The sequence below is a fragment of the Myzus persicae genome, unplaced genomic scaffold (genome assembly GCF_001856785.1).
Source record: "Myzus persicae strain clone G006 unplaced genomic scaffold, MPER_G0061.0, whole genome shotgun sequence".
In the NCBI taxonomy this organism is placed as follows: Eukaryota; Metazoa; Arthropoda; class Insecta; order Hemiptera; family Aphididae; genus Myzus; species Myzus persicae.
The window spans coordinates 621,214-643,268 of NW_019102308.1; the positions used below are offsets into that span (position 1 = coordinate 621,214).

The following is a 22,055-nucleotide window of genomic DNA, read 5'->3' on the forward strand; positions in this document are numbered from 1 at the left end:
GGGATAAGTGAAAGTGGACATTGACTGTTAATGTTGATCTATTCAGTTAAACACAACATTAGGAGCAAAAAATGTTGAATGTTGAAATTTAATTAGTCCAAATATTATGAACTAAGTAATTTTTTTTCTCTTATTTTCTTATGAAAAATGTTTACAATTCTGAGTAAGTACTAAATTTAGAATTAATTGTTAAAATAGTTATATTACCAGTCTGTTAAGTATTATATAAGATTTAAGTCACTATTGTAACTTGGTACCTACTAAAATTTCAAACAAGACTTTGTTTCATCAGGTACCTAAACAATTTTCAAAGATAAATTTGTATCATTTTAAATTCTTTGAAACATACGTAATTAGTTTAAAAATCGATTGAATGTTTTTAAATGTAATATGTAAGACTAAAATTTGACCACATTGCATCGAACAAACTGCCTGTAAATTATCTAGGTAAGATCATTTTTTTATTTATATATACATATATATATATATATATTATATGAGTAAAATGTATGTTGAGGTTTAGTCATTATAGTTTATTAGTAATGTTGCGATATTGATGCACTTTGCATTATTTTCCAAATCTGGCTATGCAATGCTTGTTTTATAACATATTTGTTTCATGTATTTTTGAATCAGATAAGAAGAATTTTAAGGTAATTTTTTAGAACATTTTAGGATTTTTGAAGTTTTAGAATCCAAAATTTGAATTTAAAATGTTATTTTAAGATTTGTTCATGCTTCTTGTATAAATTCATCAAACTATAACTATGTAGAAGTAAATAAATATATAATCTAAATCTATAAAAAAAAAATTTTGGAAATAATTGTTTTCCAGATTGAAGAAGTCCAAAACTATCAATTCTATCTGTTAAACTCTTTTAATATTCTTTAAAATGCATATTATAGTTTATACTAAATATAAATTAGAGTTTTTTTTTTCTAAATTATTAAAAACTAAAACAATTAATTAATTATTCAGAATTGTTGGGGTATAATAGCATTTTTTGACATATTTATGAGTAAGGTTAAGATTTCCTAGAAGTTAGTTATATGGCATTTTATGATGTCTTTTAACTTTTTTTGATACAAAAATTAAGTACAATTATGTAGATTTCTTAATGATGATTCTTCTTTCAACTATATACATATATATTTATTAATTGATTGAATTTCCTTATTTATTTTGTTAGCTTTAATTTACAGAATATCATAATATATTGTGTAAAAAAACAAATAAAAAATCCACCATTTTTCTATAGATGTTGATTTTACACAAGACTAAAATATAATTAAATATTGCTTTATTCTTATAAATAAATTAATATTCAAATGAAAGTATCTATTTTATAAATAAAATAATGATTCATTTAGGCAAAACTTTACTTTACTTTACTTTACTCAAACTTTTAAAATAAACAAAAGATACTATTGAAACAATTGATTATGTTGTGTATTAGTATTTTATTCTTGTACGTTTCATAATAATTATGAATAATATTAATTTTTGTTTTAATGATTGTTAAATTTTTTAGTGTAAAAATTATTCATATTCGAGTGGTTGACACATCATTAATGAATGAAAATGAGAATATAATTTTGATGTTTTTAATTGAAATTCGTTGAACATTGTGATTTGAGAACATTATTATAACAAGTATGTTTAAAAACAAATTTAATTAAATTGTATACTAGATTATTTCATTTTACTACATATTTCCATTTTAGTTAAAATCATTACATACAAAGTTTATTAAATGTGTATATATAATGTATATACTAGCTATTCCTCCAAAGATTTGTTTTTTTTTTTACAAATGTATTCGTTTGCATAACTACATCATTTTCATCTATAATGGTTCAGTAGTTTTTTTGTCTATTAATTTCCGATAAATCAACTCACATTTTATGCTGTTTAATACAACTTAGCCCTTGAAAAAATTAATAATATAAAATATAGCACTATCTGGGTATATCTTGGTTTTACTATACCTCAGTTGACAGGCTAATCGATGTCAGTGTATCTTTGTTTTGTGACTTAATTCGACCCAGAAAATTAACCAGTGGCGGAATACTTGGTATATAACAAACGTGGTTCAAACTATTCTAAACTTTCCAAATATCTCTGAGAACAAATTGAAATGTTCACAAAATCGGTCAAGTAGTTTTTGAGTACTTATTTAAGTAAACAAACATTCAACTCTCATATTTATTTGATGCACCTCTTCTACCCGTGGAATCAATTGCAACCCAACAATTTACAAACTAAAATACTTATTTCTACCGTAATTCTCAAAATCCTTGTATGAACACTAATTTAAAATGCGAATATTTTATAAAATCCATTGACAAACATCCCCCCTACATTCTGGTGTAAAGGTACTTCTATCGATCATAGGTATTGGAAGTGTGGCACTTTCATACTTATGATCCTCTACCTCCATAAATTCTCCTTGTTGGTATTCTTTACCCTCTTCATCCACATGTACTATTTTTGGCTATCATTGATCTTTAAACCAACTTTATTTGCCATATTTATTAGACGTTTACAGTGTTGTTTCACAGTTACTACATTATTACCCAGTAATATTATATCATTGTTGTATTGAGAAATGACCAATAGTACGGCCAGCGAAAAGTGGGCCGCGATACCAATGCTCCGGGTGGCCAAATTCATCAGGTCTTCAACAATATTGTTTGCAATTACTAATCGCCGATTACGCTTATTAAATACACCACTAGGAACGTAACGCTCGCAGCTCACTTTTCGCCGGCCGTACTAAAGTGTAGCTCTTTCGACCACTTATAGTTCTTATTATTTTCTCTAAAACTAAATTAGAAAGGATGATAAAGAATTGTTTTAGACCAATAGATATTTTTACTGTTTCTGAGACTATGTGGTGTTTTGATTTTGATAAATGAGTGTAGCTTCAATAAAAATCACCAGTGTTTTGGGAAATTAAAATACTGATAGGGCTTTTTCTGTGTATGGAGTCATAAGCTTTTTTCAAAATCAATAAATAGAATATATAGTTCTTCATCGAATTCCGCAAATTGGCGAGTGCAGAAAATTTGATCAGTCGGATCCTCTGATATTGGGATTTTGTTGCGTCGAGTATGCAATTCGCTAACTTTAAGTATGTGCCTGTTTTTAGAGCAATACCTCTTTACTTCTTACAGCATTGAAAATTATTTTTTTTACATACGACATATTAATTAGACATTCCAGTTTTTTGGAAATTTCTCTTCTTTCCAGACCATTTCTATGAACTCATGGATTTTTGAAATTGTTTTTTATCTATCTTCTTCAAAATTTCAGTCTGAATCCCATCATTGCCTGGAGGATTTTTGATTTTTGAATCTTTATTTGTATTTGTATTTCTTGTTTAGATAGTGTAAGACAAACGTTTTCATTTGTTGTCTCAGTCCTTGGTAAATTTAACTAAATTTTCCCAATTGAGAAGTTTATCAAGCAGTGATATCCTGTTCATATCTTCATGATCTTTCGTATTCGATTATTAGTGTTTTCTTAAAAATTTCTCTCGTCTTTTACACCCTATCCTTGTTGTATTTATGTATTTATCGTTTGGTACAATTGTCGTGTATCTGTAATCTAGTTCTGCTTCTTCCAAAAGTTTTGTGCAAATTTTCATTTTTTGTTCGTCAGAATATTATTATTATCTGTTTCTTTCTGACACCTTTTATACAGTACTTTATTGTTTATATTTCTCGACTCGATTCTATTCTTTATTTTTCAACTCGGAGTAGCCTCTGATTCAGTGATTTTTTTGTTTTTTTGTATTGATCGATTAGTCTTAATTCATTGTCATTACTTGGCTATGACTTCATTTTGCTGGTTTAAAGGTGGTTTCTTTACCAATTTTGCATTTAGGTTATCTAATATGATGTATATTGTATCGTTGGAATTTTGTTTGGCGTGGTCTCTACTATTTCATAGATAAATCTTTCTTTTGTTCCTCTTTTAATGGCGCGTGTGTATGTTAACGAAACTAATATCAAAATAGTGCCGACCTAGTAAGTATGGATTCTACCGTTTTCTTTGGTAACTTATTAAGTATACAGGTGCTGTTGAAACCCAGTGCCTTGTTTGGGTTGATGTTTGAAATTTCATTGTTGACTTCTAGAGGTATGAATTGCCGAATTTTGTTCTTGTTCCGTCTAGTGCTTGACATTGCATCATATCATTGTTTAAATATACTCGCAAGGTGTCGGACGCATACTTCGGTTTTATTTTGCTCGTTGCGTGCCCAAGTGTTGACGTGGCCATATGTGTTGTGGCCGGTCTTAAGAGAGATATCGAGAATTAAATGAAAGAAATACTTACGGTACGGGATTTGAACCCGTGACTCACGCACCGGACTCAGGACATTTAACAGTGAGCCACCGCGAACTGATCATAATAAGAGTGTTTGTCAAACTCGAAATTTTTATTAGACCCTTTTATGATGACCGCAGTATCTCCTAGAGCTTTACCGCTAGGATGGACAGTGGTATGGATACTTTAATTTTTTGGACAATCTTGGGTGTAAAATGTACTTCTGATACAAGAGCAACATCAATTCTTTCTTTGTGCAAGAAGTCAACGAGCCTTGGTTTACGCTGTAGGTACTAGGCTCTTAGAATTCTATAGTACGATCGAAGGTGTGCCATTCATAACTTTTTCTTTTGGTTTTTGTAGTTAGACTTAGATTGATTAACATCTAACCTATGCAGTCTACTGTCTAGATGTGACACTTTCTAGCGATATTGTTATGTAAGTTACAGCAGATAAGATATCTATTAATATGAAGTCGATTTTATTAGACTGTTGTTGCTGTTTGGACGTTTGGGGAATTGTGTTAATGTTGGGAGGCTATAAGATATAATTACTGTGACAGTGTCGCCGGTTTTTGTTAAAAGCGTAAACTGCAGAAATATTTCTTGGGTGTGGCGAATGTGCTCTTTCTTTTCTTTTTTGTAAGCAGAGCAACCCTCAGCTACCCTTAAACACAAATCTCACATTTAGATTTTAATTTTTTCAGCTTGTGGCAGTTAGAGTTCCCGTCTTCTGTTTTATGCTTTTCGCATTTACCTTACGCACGGATTTTTGTAGCAGTAATTTTGAGTAAAAATACTGACAGTTTTTAGACTGTGACATATTTTTTTCTTTATTGGAGGTTCTATTTTAATTTTATGATAACATAGACCAGAGATCCTAAGATTTTTATGATGTGACTCATTTTGGAAATTATCTAAATTTTGAAGGCCCACATTTAATATCAATGACCTTTTTTTTTAAACAAAAAGAAATCATTTTATAAATTGAAAAAGATTTTATTTTTTTATCAAAGAATGTATTATAGCAATAAATTGCTATCTTTTCAATAATTAGTAATTACGTTGTTTTGGCATGGTAGCAGTAAATTCGTAATTTTCACAAACGCATATAACGATTTATGATAAAACTAAATTTAAACATCAACAAAAACACATGTCTAAAAAATATATTATTTAACAATATAACCCGACCCACAGTTTGGGAACCTCTGACATGGAGTATTTAAGTTGTAAATAACTTTCTGATTACCTTGTGGATCGCGGAGTCCACGAAAAATAAAGGTAATTTTATACACTCCTTTTTGCTATTTTTTTCGGGAGCGCTTAAAACGTAAATGGTAAATGAAACATTACACAAACTTGTGATAGAATTAAAAGCGGGTAATGCACAACTACACAGACAATTATACTAGACATTCAAGCGAGTAATATTAGTAATACTATTTTAAATGAAAATGTATAAAACACAAATGTACATAAATAAAAACGGACCATACCTCAGAAGTTAGTTCAAGCCCACCGAAAAAACGTATCAAAGAAATAGATAATACACACTTCCTCAAATAGATATGCCATCACCAATTACAGCATGTGGTGTTGACGCTGTACAAAACTTTGTTATTAATTTAACTTGAAAAGAAGCCGTCGATTACAAACAGTAACTCAAAACGTTCGCTAACGACATAAATCTTGACAGAGGAAGAACATCAGTTTAGACGGAAATTAAAAGTTCTTGAAAATAACAAAATTGAGTTTTATTGATATCAGTTGAAAGCCGTACGTGAATCGCACTCAGAAACTGAAATAGACGAAATTAAAAGAGACCTAGCTGACAAAGGGTTTTCTACATATGATATCTCAAACATTCAAATTAAAAAAACAGAACAAAAATGATAAAAAGAGGGGGCTATAAAAAATCCGAAAATATTGGCGCCGACATTATTTCAGTCAAAAATATTTCATCCGACAGTATTTAAGCCAATAAATATTTGATCGGAACCGTATTTTAGCCGAAAAATATTTAATCCAATCCGTAGTTCAGCCGAACGGTTAATGCGCATGGTAATATTACTGTGGTAACCACGGTTATAGATATTATCAGTGGTCCAGCAGTGTCGCCAACGTGTAAAAACATCGTAAATTATTTACAGTGATGGCCGAATGATTACCATAGATAGAACAAAAATGGCTAGGACATATACTCCACAACGTGCCGCTGTCTTCTTTGGGGAGGAGAGCGATAAGAGACACGGATAATAATGTGCCTTTTTAAGGTTATGTCACAAAAATGTTTGAAATCGTAGTAAATTCAATTTTTTCAAATGAGTTATTTCATATTTATAATGTAAAATTAATGTACTAATGTTGAGCATGAAAGACTGTACACACTCACCACAACATAATAAACCGTTTTAGTTACTATCAAAAAAATTATCAATATTTATTATCTATGGTTAAGCACCATATAACCTTAAATAATTTTTCAATTATTTCTCGCCCGGTTAGGTTGTATGGCTTATCCGAGTAGGGAGGTGCAGTTGTCCGAAAAATGATAAGGAAGTTTATATTATGACTTACACCATCCTATACCAACGAGCCATCCGTGACTCTAAACTTGAAATTACTTACGGTGATGCCCACATGGCCACTTGCTCGCTGCTCTGCGCTCGGACAAAAAAAAACGAAAATATCCCTCGACTTGCTACGTAACACCACCTGAAGTTGGTCACAGGGTTACCACCGTATAACCACTTATCATTCGGGCAAGTGCTTATCACTCGGCCTACCCGTTCTTCTATTGTCTATGGTGGCCACTCGCTCGCTGCGCTGCGTTCGGACAAAAAAAAAAACGAAGATATCCCTTGACTTGCTATACAACAAAACCTCAAGTTGGTTAAAATACGGTCTGTCAAAATATTTGTCGGTTGAAATACGGTTCGGATTAATATGGTTCTGATAAAATTTTTTTCGGCTCAAATACTGTGGGATGAAATATTTTCGACTGAAATAATGTTACCAACAATGTTTTCAGTACCTGGGTGCGATCCACGTACGACTTTTAACTGATATTTATAAAACTCAATTTTGTTATTTTCAAGAACTTTTAATTTCTGTCTTAACTGATGTTCTTCCTCTATCAAGATTTATACGTCGTCAGCGAACATTTTGAGTTACTGTTCATAATCGAAGGCTTCTTCTCGAGTTAAATTAATAACAAAGTTGTGTACATCGTTAACATTACATGCTGTAATTGGTGGTGGCTTATATATTTAAGGAAGTGTGGTGATATTATTATCTACTTCTTTGATACCAAATTACCAACTTCTGAGGTATGGTCCGCTTTTATTCATGGACATCTGTATTTTATACATTTTCATTTAAAATAGTATTATTAATATTACTCACTTGAATTCCAGTATAATTGTCTGTGTAGTTATGCATTACCCGCTTGTATTTCGGTCACAAGTCTGTATAATGATTCGTTATCATTTTGTATGCGTACCAGAATAATTTCTTGATCAACTACAATTTGTGTTGACGCTGTCTTAGCATTGCCGACGAATCCATTGCTGTATGACAATTTTAGCCGCCATTCACTATGACTTAAATAACACACGACAATCTTGTGCTGTAAGCAAAAACATTTTTTTTTGTTTGAGATATTTAATAATCACTGCGCAAAATTTGACACACACAGGGGAACGTACGTGTTGTTTGTTCGATGATAAAACTCGACTACGTTAAGTGAAAATAAAATTTTGGTTATGCATTGGATATGTACACATAATAAATAGTAAATCGTTTTGCATTTAAAAACAAATTTTAACTGTGGAAGGCTGGAGGAACTTTTCGAAACGCTTGCTTCTTAAATTCACTGTTGTAGGTACACTACTTTTTCTACTCGTCTGTATGTAATTTATACTATGCATCTTGAAAAATATGATTTGTGTGGTAATACGATGAGTGGTATCGTTTGAAATTCGATTTGTTGCTCAGTTGCGTATCTGAAGTTCGGCTAAGGGACGGTTATTTTTTTATAAATTCAACTCTTAAAACAGAAAGATACCACAGCTTCTTGATTTTTTTTAACAGTAGTTTTTACTTTATTTGATGCTGATTTATCAATTTTATTGTTATAGATAAGCACCATTTATCATGGATAGGTATGTACATAAATATCAAACCAAGGTCCCTCAAATACGCCGCTATTTATTCTTATATTATAATATTATACAAGATGATGTGCTTACCTATATTATACTTTCTAATATAAAATTATACGTCTTCCTGTGGGCTCTTGTCTATGTTTATGTTAGCGGGCTCCTCGATTCTGCCCACGATTAAAGATAATGTACTCTTTGTCCGTCGGCATCAGCTGATAAGGCGGCTATGAACTGACTAATGAAAAAATAACCGGTAGCGCTCCGAGCGGCAGTATCACAATGAACTGCTAATAGATTTATAGGTATAAAATTAGTTCTAAATGTTGACGCATATCGTTGTGTCGACCAAAAGCGCTAGTGGTTTTTTTCCACCTCTTTTAAATAGTTACTTTGTAAGACAATTGGAAAGCTGTTTATTATAGGACGATATTTACAACCTGTATATCTTCAAATGTGGCTTATACACACTGGATAGAGCTATTATTTAAAATCTTGAAGAATGGGAACTGAGCCCCGACGTCGCCTCTGCGCATGCGCAAAATATATACACAATTCCATTACCGCTACCTTTGTAGTTTTAAATAATGCACATCCCGTTCTACTCTACCCATTTCATTTTTGGCGCATGCGTAATAAATACACTGGGGCCGAACCGGTCTGCTACGCGTGATATACGCTAAAGCTATAATTGTTCTATCCAGTTTGTATTATCTAAGTGATAGCTGATCGTCTTAACACTTTTCAGTTACATTTTTTACCTGATAACGTGCCTCACTTGTATCCAGTACAATTATTATCTTAATTCGAGATTTATACCCCCTCCTCACAGTAAATGAATGCTGAATCTCATTGTCCAGAGCACGAACATTAAAGAAAAAGCATCATGGGCCAGATATTGTAGACTCGGATTTATCGAATTAATTTAGTTTTACATAATGAAGGGCAATTCTTAAATGCGAATCAATTTAAATCGAAATGAAAAAAATCAAGTAGATTGGTTACCAAAAAACTAATTCACGATATACCCAATAATATGTGGTTTGGAGTCCAACAAAAAAACCCAAAAATGAGGTGTATAGTTTTTTTTTAATTAAGAGAAGGTGTTGTTTTTCTGTGCTCTATTGCTCAGGAAAAAGTCATTGATTATAACCAAAATAGAATCGATATTGCGAAAAGATCAGTCTATCTAAGATCGATTAAAAGTAAAATTGTTTAAAAAATCGATTTTTTTAGCACACCACTAAATTTTTTACACTGTACCTATAATAATTATTATTGCTTATGTTCCTAAACGTTTATTTTTTTATGCTTTTTTAAATTTAATTTACTGATGTTTTGCTCTATCATTTTTTTTTTACAGAAAAACCTAAACTGCTGATTTGTGTATTATGATTTATGACTATTACAAGATCAGTCTTTGATCAATTTTCACAATATGTCAGTATACTATAATGGGTCAATTTAGAATTATTTTGTTTCATCGAGATACGTGACTTATTTGAATAAACAAACAAAGTTGGCGATAAAATTCACAGATTCAAGGAACAAAACATTCAAAGGTAATATATGATCTATTAATGTAATTTGATGCTTAATGTATAACTAGCAGTAGATATCTCTAATTCCCTACTATCAACCTAGTATTAGTATATCCAGGCAATGTACTTCAGTATTGACTTGTTGTGTCTTTCATTTTTTTCAATTCTACTCTACTCCGAAGTTAACATTTTTTTTTAATAAATGGCAAACTTATATCGGATTTTTACAACAGCATTATAGCACAAATAATATGCTATTCTTATTGAGGCCATTCTGATATATTTTTTGATAAGGCAATAGGTATGCAATACACTGAAATACTCTGGAATTTTTTTATTTCACAAAAAAATTGTGTTAATGGTAGTAATAGATTTTCATTTTTGGTGAATACTCAACCTAGGAAGACACCAACACCAGGTTTAAGCTAATGACTGCAGGAACAGGAACTATGATATCAACTATGAAAAATAATAATCATTTTTCAACACAAATGTATATACATACCTACATTTTTGTGCAAATACGTAGCTAAGATATAGCGGGGCCACCTTTATTATATTACTGACCATCCTACTTTTTTTTGTAATTAAAATCTTAGAGACTGAAAGAGTCAAATCTCAAGTTCAACAAAATAACAGACTAGTTTACATTTCAACTTAAGTAAGAGTTATGAAACTTAAGTTCTATCCAAATTCAATTGTATTTGTATTAGAAGAATGTATTATTGAATGTATTTGTGTACATGCCTGTTACACAAGACTACCCAGTTTGGTTAACATCACAATCCTGTTATCTAAGGCTACCGAAATTTGCACACTCTCCTATTTATCACAGACTACCTAATTTTTATATTTTATATTTACAAATCATATTTAGTGCTTCTTGAATTTTTTTATTATGTATTACTAGTTACTGACAATTGTCAATCATTATTTATTGTAGATTTTGAATTTTTTTTATAAAACAATGGAGTGTTTCATATTAGATTACACCTAACAGCCTTTCTTCTAATATTTAATGGTGCCGCTAAAAACTTGCAGTTCATGCAATTAAAAATTATTTAAAGACATGTTCTTGAAATTTAGATTTCTAAACAAGTATTTTTAAGTTAAATCTATCTTATAATAGTTCTAAACATTGGGCAAAAGGAGTAAATCTAGGAGAACTACATTTAGGTAGATGACTATTTACTACATTGGTAGGTTACATACTTTTGCCATGAACAAATATGATACAAATTTAGAAAATACAAAAAATAAATTACCGAGGCAAGTAAGTTTATGAATAATAAAGTTATGTGTGGGAATTATGTAAAATTATAAAAATGGGTACCAGGAATAATTGTTAAGGTTTTATTTCCAGTTATCGCTAAGATATAGTGATAGTCGCGACGACGGAAGTCTTGAATGATAGTCGCGTAAATATCCGTAGTTTCATATAGTAACAAAGTACCTTATATTCTTTAATATGTAATATTTTGTCTATCAGATAGGTGCAGTGAAATCTAACAGCCCAGTAGATTTTTAACTAGAAATATTTTTTTTAAATAATGTAAAATAAATGTTTAAAAAAAAAAGTAAGGATTTAAATGAACACAGACTTTACCAATGCCTTTTTCTTTTACAAATTCAGGATATAAAAATATGAACAAATCAAATAATAAATGCTATTTTTCTGGTCAAGCATTGTCCAGCATTGCTAGCTTCCAGATGGGTGACCCCCGGATTTTTAGCGGTGAATCCTTGCCTCATATACTCATAGTGTTTCTCAACCAAACCTAACTCTCCTGAATATTACAAAAGGCCATAGTTGCTGATGCTTAAGACCAATAAAAAAAAAAATGCTTTTTATATTCCTAGTATTTCATCAAAGTATACAAATTATCATATTTCTTTTCTTTTATTATTCAATTAGACAGTTATATTAAAAAAATAGTATTAAATAATTTTATTGTAAGATTGCTTCATATTTTATATTATGCTTTATATTGTATATGTTGACTATTTTTTGAATTTTGTAACAATTATGTCAGTGCCTATGACACCGTGTCATTTAGGCAACCTGATTGTCCGTCAGTCCGCTTTAATAATGGTTGTTCTCCTCTCAATTGCAAGAATATTATTAATATTTTTCTAATGTGGTTTTTACAGCTGAATAACAATTTCTTCAAATCGATAAATTTCATAGAAAAATAAGGCAACCTAACGCACTGAAAATTATAAAATATTTTTTCATGATGAGAGTTTCAGCAGTATAATTTATTACTAATTAGACTAAAGTTCAAGATTTCCAGGTACAATTTAATATAATTAATATTAATATTGTATTATGGTACATAAAATTGTAGTTCTTGTAACAAAATAAGGGGTTTTCATTGTTTATATTCAAAATTAGAAAAACATACCTCACAGGTTACTTTTTCATAATTAGTTGTAAAACCATTTTTATACCTAATTAATTTAACATTTATACTTATCATTTTAAATAATCTGTTTGTAAAATACAGAATTTCAAAATTCAATCAAAAAAGAAAGCTTTAAACCAGCGTTTCCCAAAGTGTGTTCCGCAGAACCTTAAGGTTCCGTGGGACAATGTCAAGGGTTCCGTTAGATGTATGAGATTATTGAGAAAATTATGTTTATTTAATGTTTGTTGTTTAAAAAATTTTTGATTGAAAATTTTTTTTGAAACTAAGTTTAATAATGAAAAGTCATTAACAGTATCATTAAAATATTATTTAGACTTGAGAGTTTAAGGAATTGATTTTCCTTTTTTCATTCACAAAAATTGTAGTTGAGTTGGATTAGACATTAGGGTTCCTTGAAACACAAACAATTTTTTAAGGGTGCCGTGGTCGTAAAAGTTTGGGAACCGCTGCTTTAAACTACTAGTGTTTTTTTTATCAATTCTCTTACATCACCATAAAAAAAGATGTAACTTTGAGGCGCTTTAATTTGCCAATAGATAAATAAATAAAAAATGTTTAAGAGGACGCTACTCATGCATCTGTTGTTATACTTACAACATAGAAAACATTTTTTCTCTACTAGTTTCAATAATGTGCTGTTAGTTTTAATATTAGAGTGAATTAACCTATGCTTAAACTTTTAGATAAGAACATTATAAGTTTAAGTGATTTTTTGGATATATTAATTTTCAAGCTAGATATGATCATTTTTAATTTATTATTTTTCACATACCCACATTTTAAAATATCTTAAAAATTTCAATATTAATATAGGTAGGAGGGGGGCAACTTTGTGTATTTTTAAAGTTTAACCCCAATTTAAAATATTGTTCATCATTAATTTATTTGTTAGGTATGGACGGCCAGTGACCCTCCTTTTTTAGGAATTTCCTCGGCTGTGTATATGTAGTATTATTTTAGCAATCTATATTTATTTTTAATATATTTTGAGTGTATTCTTGCAATACTAACCCTATTTTTGGTTTTCTAACCATTAGTGTAGAACATATTATTATTTCGGTACATATCAAGGATATCTTTCAAGTATTTTTTGTGTAGTTTCTTTTTTAACTGATATATTTGAGTTATTTAATTTGTAAGCCTAATGTGGAATACTGTATACCTTTATGGCTTTATTTTAATTATAAAATTCAGTTAGATTTTTTATTCTATACTTTGTAGAAGGGACGGCCAAATAGTTAAACACGATCGTTAGGTCGTTTTCCCTATTTGTTACATTAGCATCAAATTTAAAATTTTATTTTTTCAGTTTTAAAAATTATCAATCTGAACAAAGTTATTTTATTTCTCTGGTCTTCCTGTTATACCCTGTATAATATTAATAGCACGGTATATTGGTATGTTTTGGTCTTACTGTATCCTGGTAAGTACCAGTAAAACGGTATAGGTAATACAATAATGGTATACAATTTCAATACCATCATCCCTCTTACTTTCTGTCACAATTAAATGTTGGAAATTTTTTAAGACTTCTCAAGTTATTTGTACTTGAACTTTCTTATATTGTTTATTGCATAGATGTGTTATTTAAATATTTTTATTAAAAATTAGTTAACCTTAGACCTACAACATTAAGAAAATACATACTTCTAATTGTATAAATATTTTTTAGTAAACAAATTTAACACATCCAATATTGTGACTATTCAAACCAACTTTACAGCACAAACAAGTTCCTCAAATTCTTGTGTTAAAATCGTTGGTAGTTAAAACAGTTTTTGTGAACTTATTTTATTTTATAATTTAATAAACTTAATATCAGTTATATCTAGTACCATATTATCATAAGAATAAAATATAATCATATGTTTATGACTTATTTTCAGGAGGAAGATATTCAAGGTAAAATAAATCTATTCAACTGGAAGAAATATAAATACTTTATTATGTTGAAATTTCAAAACTTGATTATTATTATTAAAAAATAATAATTAGTAAAAATTGTCAACAAGATTAAAAACGGTTGAAATCATGTTGTGTAAGTAAAAAATAAAAATAATAATACCTACTTTAAAGTCTTAAAATAAAAACTCATTTTATAACCGTTAAACTTTTTTATTACAATTTTTTTAGTGAGTACTTAAACAATAATTTTTAATTAAATCTAATTCTATATTAGGTGAAATTTTACATTGAAAAATAATTGTGTTTCAATTATTTTTTTTGTATTTTATCAGCTAAATTATATCTGTCTGAAAATTAATACTAATAAAATAATTTAGAACACTTTAAAAATATGTTTCAAACATAAATTTAATTTCAGATTATTTACATTAATCTTAAAAACTACTTGTGAATTTATAAAATTGACGTTTCCAAAATACCATTTATAGATAGAGTTTTTATACGTCTTGGTTTGACCATAACTGTACTAATTTAGAATATAACTAGAACTGTACTGGTTTTGAATATAGCATCCCATTAACCCTATAAAAGTGTTTCAAATTAAAATGTTTCTAGTTGAAAATCAATATTTTTTTGATAAATGATAAAATAATCAAGTTGATTAATTGATTGACTAATATAATCTATTTCAAAATTAATTTCCTGTTCCAAACACAATGTCCAGTTAAGTGTCGGTTAACACTAACTGACTGATAACAGATTTTATTACTTGCAAAATTCCATTGGTTAGGTTAAGTGTCTGTTAACCTTAACCCGAGATGGTGAGAACCAGCCTAAGGTCTTTTATATTTATGTTAATAACATTTTATTTAGAATCAACTATGTAAATAAATCAATTCAGTTTTAATTTAAAATAAACAAATTAAATTATAATTATAACAATATCTTTATATTGAATTTAATTAAATATTATGAATAAACATGAGATTAAACATTGAAGTAACCAAATTCAAATTAAGAGTGTACTGTGAATAGAATTTAGATTATTGTATCTAAATGTTAGAACAATTTAACTTTTTACTATTTAATGACTAATTAATTAAAGCTACAACAATTATATAGAAATTATCAAATTTTATGTTTAATAATATTATTAATTTTATTTTTTCAGATTGGAAAATAAATATTGGAAAGATTATTACATAAAGACTTACGCTGTTGCAACTTAGAATTATTTACATATTATGAAGAAACCGCTTATCAAGACTTATCAAAATCTCAACTAAACTCAGTTATTGACTCTGTCAAACAACCAGAAGAAAAGGTGTCTAGGTTATAATTTTCTTACCTAACTAGAACACATTATGCTTATAACAATCAGTCGATGAAACATTTCATTTGACCATAACTGGGTCACAAAAATTATATTTAATGATGCAATCATGTCAAACTCATGGTCAAATAATCAATTACTCGAATAATGTTTTAGATTTAATAAATAATAAAAAAAAAAAAATTGTACTCAATGGACCTATAGATAACTCTTTTTAATGTTTTCTTTCCGTTTTAAAAATAGATTTGTATGATATCTTTTTTAAATGTATGTGTTAGTGGTAATGTTTCCTAATTTATTATGGTCGTAATTGATCTCAATATTATAATTTATAATTTTTTGCGCTGCCCCTTTGAGGATTAATGTAAATAATACAATATTAATTTTAAGATTTTATTTATACTACTATTATTTTCATTATTATTATTATTATTATTATTTTTTTTTTTTTTGTTATAGCTTTCATTTGTTATTGATATTATTGATAATCCAAATGATACATTTTTGTACAGGGGAATTATAATATAACGTATGCTATTAGAATAAAAATACATTCAATTATTTCTTATTTTAAAAAGTGAAAAAAAAGAATGAGCTCATTTATTGTAATTATATTTTAAATAATTAATGTTGTGTGTTTTAGTGTGTATTGTACATATTGGTCTTGCTGAGACTTCATTATTATTAGAATATATTATAAAGTCATAAATAGCTGTCGTGTAACAGATTTCACTTTTTATTATTACGTATAAATTTAAGTATGTGTTTAATTACTGCAAATAAAAATTTAAGTTTTATGGTTTTAAAAAAAAAGGTGACATGTATATGGACAAATGTCACCACCATATTTGTTCGTGCTGAAACAAAAGGCGGTTGCAAATGAGCCGTGACTTAAGATCGTCTTTGATCAAAACCCTGTTTTCAGAATCATTCAATCGACTATTGTTTCAGCACCAACAATGTAATTTAAACAAATTTTTAAATATATAACATATTATTTTCATCATCGTCATTATTTTTATTTTTATTATTATTATTATTATTTTTATAACATTGTACATAATCACTATACATTATAATATTATATTGATTGTAATTATTATTATTATTTCTTTTTTTTACTTACAATTATTATAGATTAATAACTATGTAGTAGGGTTTTGTTCTCGACCTCTGCTTCTAACATATTATTATAATTATTATATTCCTTAACGTCGTAGCATGTCAATTGTATGTTTTCTCACCTAAACCATAATATAATATTATAATATATTATAAACATTATATCTTTAATATTATATGTAATATTAAGAATGTTATTTACTCGACGTTAATATTGCTTGTTTATGGTTTTATATTATATATCATTATTATTATTATTATTATTATTATTAAAATATAATACAATTAAAATATGAATGTTTAAATAAATATACGATACTATGTGTATATAATTACTAAATTGATGTTATTGTTTGTATGTTTTTTTTCAATTTATATGCTTATGTTCTATATCAATATCATTATTTTAATTTGTGGTACAATTAAAAAAAAGAAACCCTGAGTAAAGTTTAAGATTCATCGCTGTCTTCACTATGGTAGAAGCTAACTATCCGATTGAAAGGAAATCTGTATTTTCATATTTAATATTGTGGTGTATCAACTATTTATCTTCGGCTGATTCTTCTTATTTTATTTTCAACATACTTAATACATATTACATATTATATAATGTATATGCTATTAAACCATAACAATACTGAATACATTGTATTGTGTTAAATTAGAAGTAATTAAATGTCCTTATAAATAGTTTATGAAACAAAAAAAAACAAAAAAAGTCAATATCCGTGTATAACAATTATTATAAATAATATTATATTTTACAATCAGTTGTAAATAATCGTTCTAAATGTTAATAAATTATTGTTGTGTAATTAAGATTGTAATCGATGTTGTAATCTTCTCATGAATTAAACCAAAGGTTTTGTTTCAATAGTATGTTCATTTTTCATTTCAGTGTCAAAAAATTTCTGCCTACAGGATTGGCTGGCGTATAACAATATGCCTGTAGGCTGTAGTGTGTGACCAATTGGATTGTACCTCCCAAATGATCACTGATTTCAATTTCTGATGGACTGTAGGTTGAAAACTTAACCAGTTCTCGGTGTGGACGTCAAGTTTATAACTCATAATGGATGTGTCGTTTGTTTTTCGAAACAATCCGGCGTTTGGTTGTCGTACAGAGAATTATTTTAAAAATAATTTTTTCGGGCAGAAAAATGTACTTCTTAAAGGATCATGGAACAAAAAAAATCAATTTTTTTTTATACCTTAGTTTAATATTAGAAATGAAAACTAAATTGTTCGTCTTTTCAAAACAAATTATCCGATCACTCATATTGTGTCAAATAGCGGTCGTATGTATACGCGTGACGTCACTGGTGCGGACGAATTTGTGCCTCCGTAATATTTTACGCGGTACAATATGTTTATATATGGTACATTAAAACATACACAATATAAGACTGAATTCATTTGTGTGACGATATTATAATGTCATTATCATTTACTATTATTGACATTAAAAGTTATTTATATCTTATTAGATAATTCCATTTGAATAACACGAATAACAAACTAGGATCTATAGGATATTATCAACTGTCATATTTGTCATTCTTCAGCCGAAAAAAATACTAAAATATAAAATGAATACTGAGTTACACTAATCTCATTAAAACTTATTTATTACAATTAATTTGGTGTTCAAATGTATTCAAATTTTTTATTTGCTGTGTTTTCTTTAAAACCTACGTATATTCCATTATTTTCGGGGTACTTATTTCGAATATCTTGTACAACACATATACTGGAATACATACACGATTTCCTATGAAATTAAGTATTAACGATACAATTAATAATTAATAATAAGTATAGTCGTATGTATAAATTAGAAATTACGTGTTTATAAAACGCCATGTAAATATCTATCGCCTAAAATAATACGGTGGCACAAATCCGTGCGCACCAGTGACGTCACGCGTATACGTACGATCGCTAATTGACAGGAGTGATCGGATAATTTTTTTGAAAAGACGAACAATTTAGTTTTCATTTCTTATATTACACTAAGGTATAAAAAAAATGATTTTTTTTGTTTCATGGTCCTCTAAGTTTCGTGTTGTGCAGTCGCTTCAAGATTAAACATCGAGTCTAGATTTGCTGGACGCCTAGGTAGGTATTCAAATTCAATCACCCTGCAGAAGAGGTAAGTTACGACTCGATTGTTTATCTATGAACATGAGGAAAATTTCTTTCATATCGGGGCATTGATGACGGAAAATAGTACACTTAGTTCACGCCCCTATCGTACTCCTAGCTAAGTGAAGGGAGGAAATTGCCTGACACAACCTCACTGATAGACGGAGATCCTGAAAACTATTTTTAGCGGTAGAAGGGGGGCTTGAGTATTTGATACCAAACAGATCCATGGAGCGCTTACCCCTCCACTCTATCTGTCTTACCGTTGCAATAATACTTTACCTTTTATATAAAACTTTTTGTTGTGTTAACGAAACTATACAGAATAAATATACTATTACGGAACTAAGTAGGACAATTTCGAAAAACGTCCTCTCTTAGTGCCAATAACTGAGGTGATTTTTGACCTTCAGAGAAGTAGGTATATAGATGAATTATTTGGACTAGTACCTATAATATATAGTATCTACCCGATAATGTGTACACAGAAGAAATAAATAGCATACTTAGTAAAACTTCAATAGATCCCTTCACTCGGATTCAAACTAATAATTTAATGTAAATTAAGAAAATAATAGATGATGAGTTAGTAATTTGATGTAAATTTGTAATTATAATTTTATTTTAACATAGGTAATCTTTTTTAACCACTTTTGCTGAAGCTTATTATAATATTTATTATTGTTAACATGATAACCCTCTGCCCAAAAACTTATTTATGATTTTCAGATTTTCCTTGCAGAGGAAAAATACCAAGAAGTGTGCTACGTTTTTTTTGGTTGGGGTCTTGTCTTGAATAAATTGTTCGAGGTAAGAGGGAGGCTTGGCAACTGTAAACCCTCCTATGAGGCCCCTCTGCTTAAATAGGTACTGATAGGTGACGTAGAAAAAGGGTTCCGGGACATTTGTGGCGGCCACCTTTTATGTGCCAATTGCGGTCAAGTTATTTCTATTGACATGACGTCCCACATCTTATATTCAGGTAGATAGAAATAAATTGACCGCAAATGGCACGAAAAAGGTGCCTACCTCAAATGTCCTGACCACCTTGGTGCCGACACCATAAAAAGTATACCTACTCTGGAAATGTTTTCCAGTTTTTTGTGTTTTTGCCCAAATGTAAGGATTTATGTTACAGAAAAAAAAAATATCAATGCCTACAATCTAAAATAGGTACTTTTGACTGGAGTAAATGAAGACCTTCAACGTGAGCGATAATGTTGTGGGATTTTTTTATTCAGCATATAATTATATGATTATTTTAACAGTGCATTGTGATATGACGAGTACCTATGCAATTATTGTTAACGACATTTATGATGTTGCAGGACAATTATTACAAAACGCATGCAGGTAGGTACCTACCTACCTATAATTTAATATATAATATTGGCAGGTAGTAGACAGATAACTGCTTATATATAAATAGGTAATACCATTTGTATGTATAGATAGATACACCTTTATTTGAACCTAACATAGGACTGTCACAGTTATATAATGTTTTGTATTTGTATTGCTTCCTAAAAGTAACCAATAGGTTAGAGTGGGGGGGCGCCCGGGAATTGAGCCACATTTTAACTAGGTACCTGCTTCATAAAAAATATTTGTTTGCTATTAAACTACCCGGAGAATGGGCCACAAAAGTATAGCACACAAATATACTAGTAATACGAATATGTAACGTTTAATAACTTATTATTATTTTTTGTCTAACATATACAATACAATTCGTCAAATGATAAATATTTTGTTTCAAATACTTCCATACATATTCAACAAATTTAAAATAAGGTCCATATAATTAGTCAAATAATAAATAGTATGAAATAATTGTTTTCTTATACTTAAAAATATAATACAGAACCTTGTTCAACAATGTTAGTCAAATAATAAATAATACAAAATAATTTTTTCTTATACATAAAAATATAATTATTTTTTAAATAACATAATAATATAGATTGTACATATTGAAATTGTGTTTTTCCAATTTTTCATATTTTTAGATTTCATTAAAAATAAAATGTTGTCGAACCAAAGTTTGTTTTCTTGTTTGAAGTTGCAGTAAAACGTTAAAAAATTTTTGTATATTTGGCTGTGACATATAGAAATAATTTTTGAAATGTGCATGAAAAGACTCGACGGCATTTGTAGTTCGAGTTATAGTTTTAGAACGTAACGCCCACATAAGCGGAGGGAAAAGAGCATCATCACTAAGTGTCAAAAATAAAATCAAAAAATGTTAGCTTAATGTTTTGTAGCATCTCACTTATAAAATCCATTACAAAGCAGTTACCTACTTCTTTTGGATATAATTATCTTTCATTATCTGTGTAAGCTAAGCTTTTGACTATTTTTTATCCATTTTATTCGATGACAATTCTATATTATCATAAGATATAAAAGTTGCATGTGCACTGCAGTGTTAGATATTGTAGCAGTTTATATAATATTATGACGTATTAAAAAATTATAACTATACAATTTAAAAATTAATAGTGGCCCAATCTTTGGGTCTACCTATTATAAATGTAAAATTTTAGTAGCCCGATTACCATATACCTTTTTCTAAAAAGGTGAATATTGTGGCCAAATTCCAAATTTTTAGAGTGGTCCTTATTTGTAGAAAAAAAGATTAATATTTTTGATTTCTTACTCTTCCTATTTTGGTCATTAGTCATAACTATAAGAGAGTAATTTTAATAATTTTACATTTAGCTTTTAGCAGTCGTGACAGCTAACGAAATATCCGATGTGCTATCGCAATCGCCAATCGATAAGGAATATTAATTTTTATTAAAACCCAAAAATAAAATAATAAATCATTTAGTGAACGATGTATTTATCAAAGCGCTGATATACGCGAAATATGTTCATTATATGCCTTATATCACCAAAATATTCTCAAATATTCTCTAACGTGTTAAACATTCTCTAACCCTTAAAATATGCTTTTTTATGCCAAATAAATTTTTTCATGTGCACTCTGTGTTTCATGATTCGTAAAGATTTCTCACTCCCGTTTAACTGCATAGACTAGAAACAAATATGTAAAATCATAAAAATCCGACTTCTAATCATT

The 22,055-nt window shown here is 28.9% G+C and overlaps 1 long non-coding RNA gene across 3 annotated transcripts; it reads left to right on the top strand.

The window, feature by feature from the left end:
- The first annotated feature begins 177 nt into the window (after positions 1–177).
- Positions 178–15,906, top strand: LOC111031799. 3 transcript variants are annotated; one of them, XR_002604241.1, is made up of 6 exons: positions 178–447; positions 1,533–1,654; positions 9,859–10,057; positions 12,188–12,330; positions 14,352–14,503; positions 15,542–15,906. It is a non-coding gene; the product is annotated as an uncharacterized LOC111031799 (long non-coding RNA). The 3 variants fall into 3 exon arrangements; XR_002604239.1 differs by lacking the exon at positions 12,188–12,330 and having other exon boundaries at positions 180–447; XR_002604240.1 differs by lacking the exons at positions 1,533–1,654; positions 12,188–12,330 and having other exon boundaries at positions 182–447.
- Positions 15,907–22,055: the final 6,149 nt, after the last annotated feature.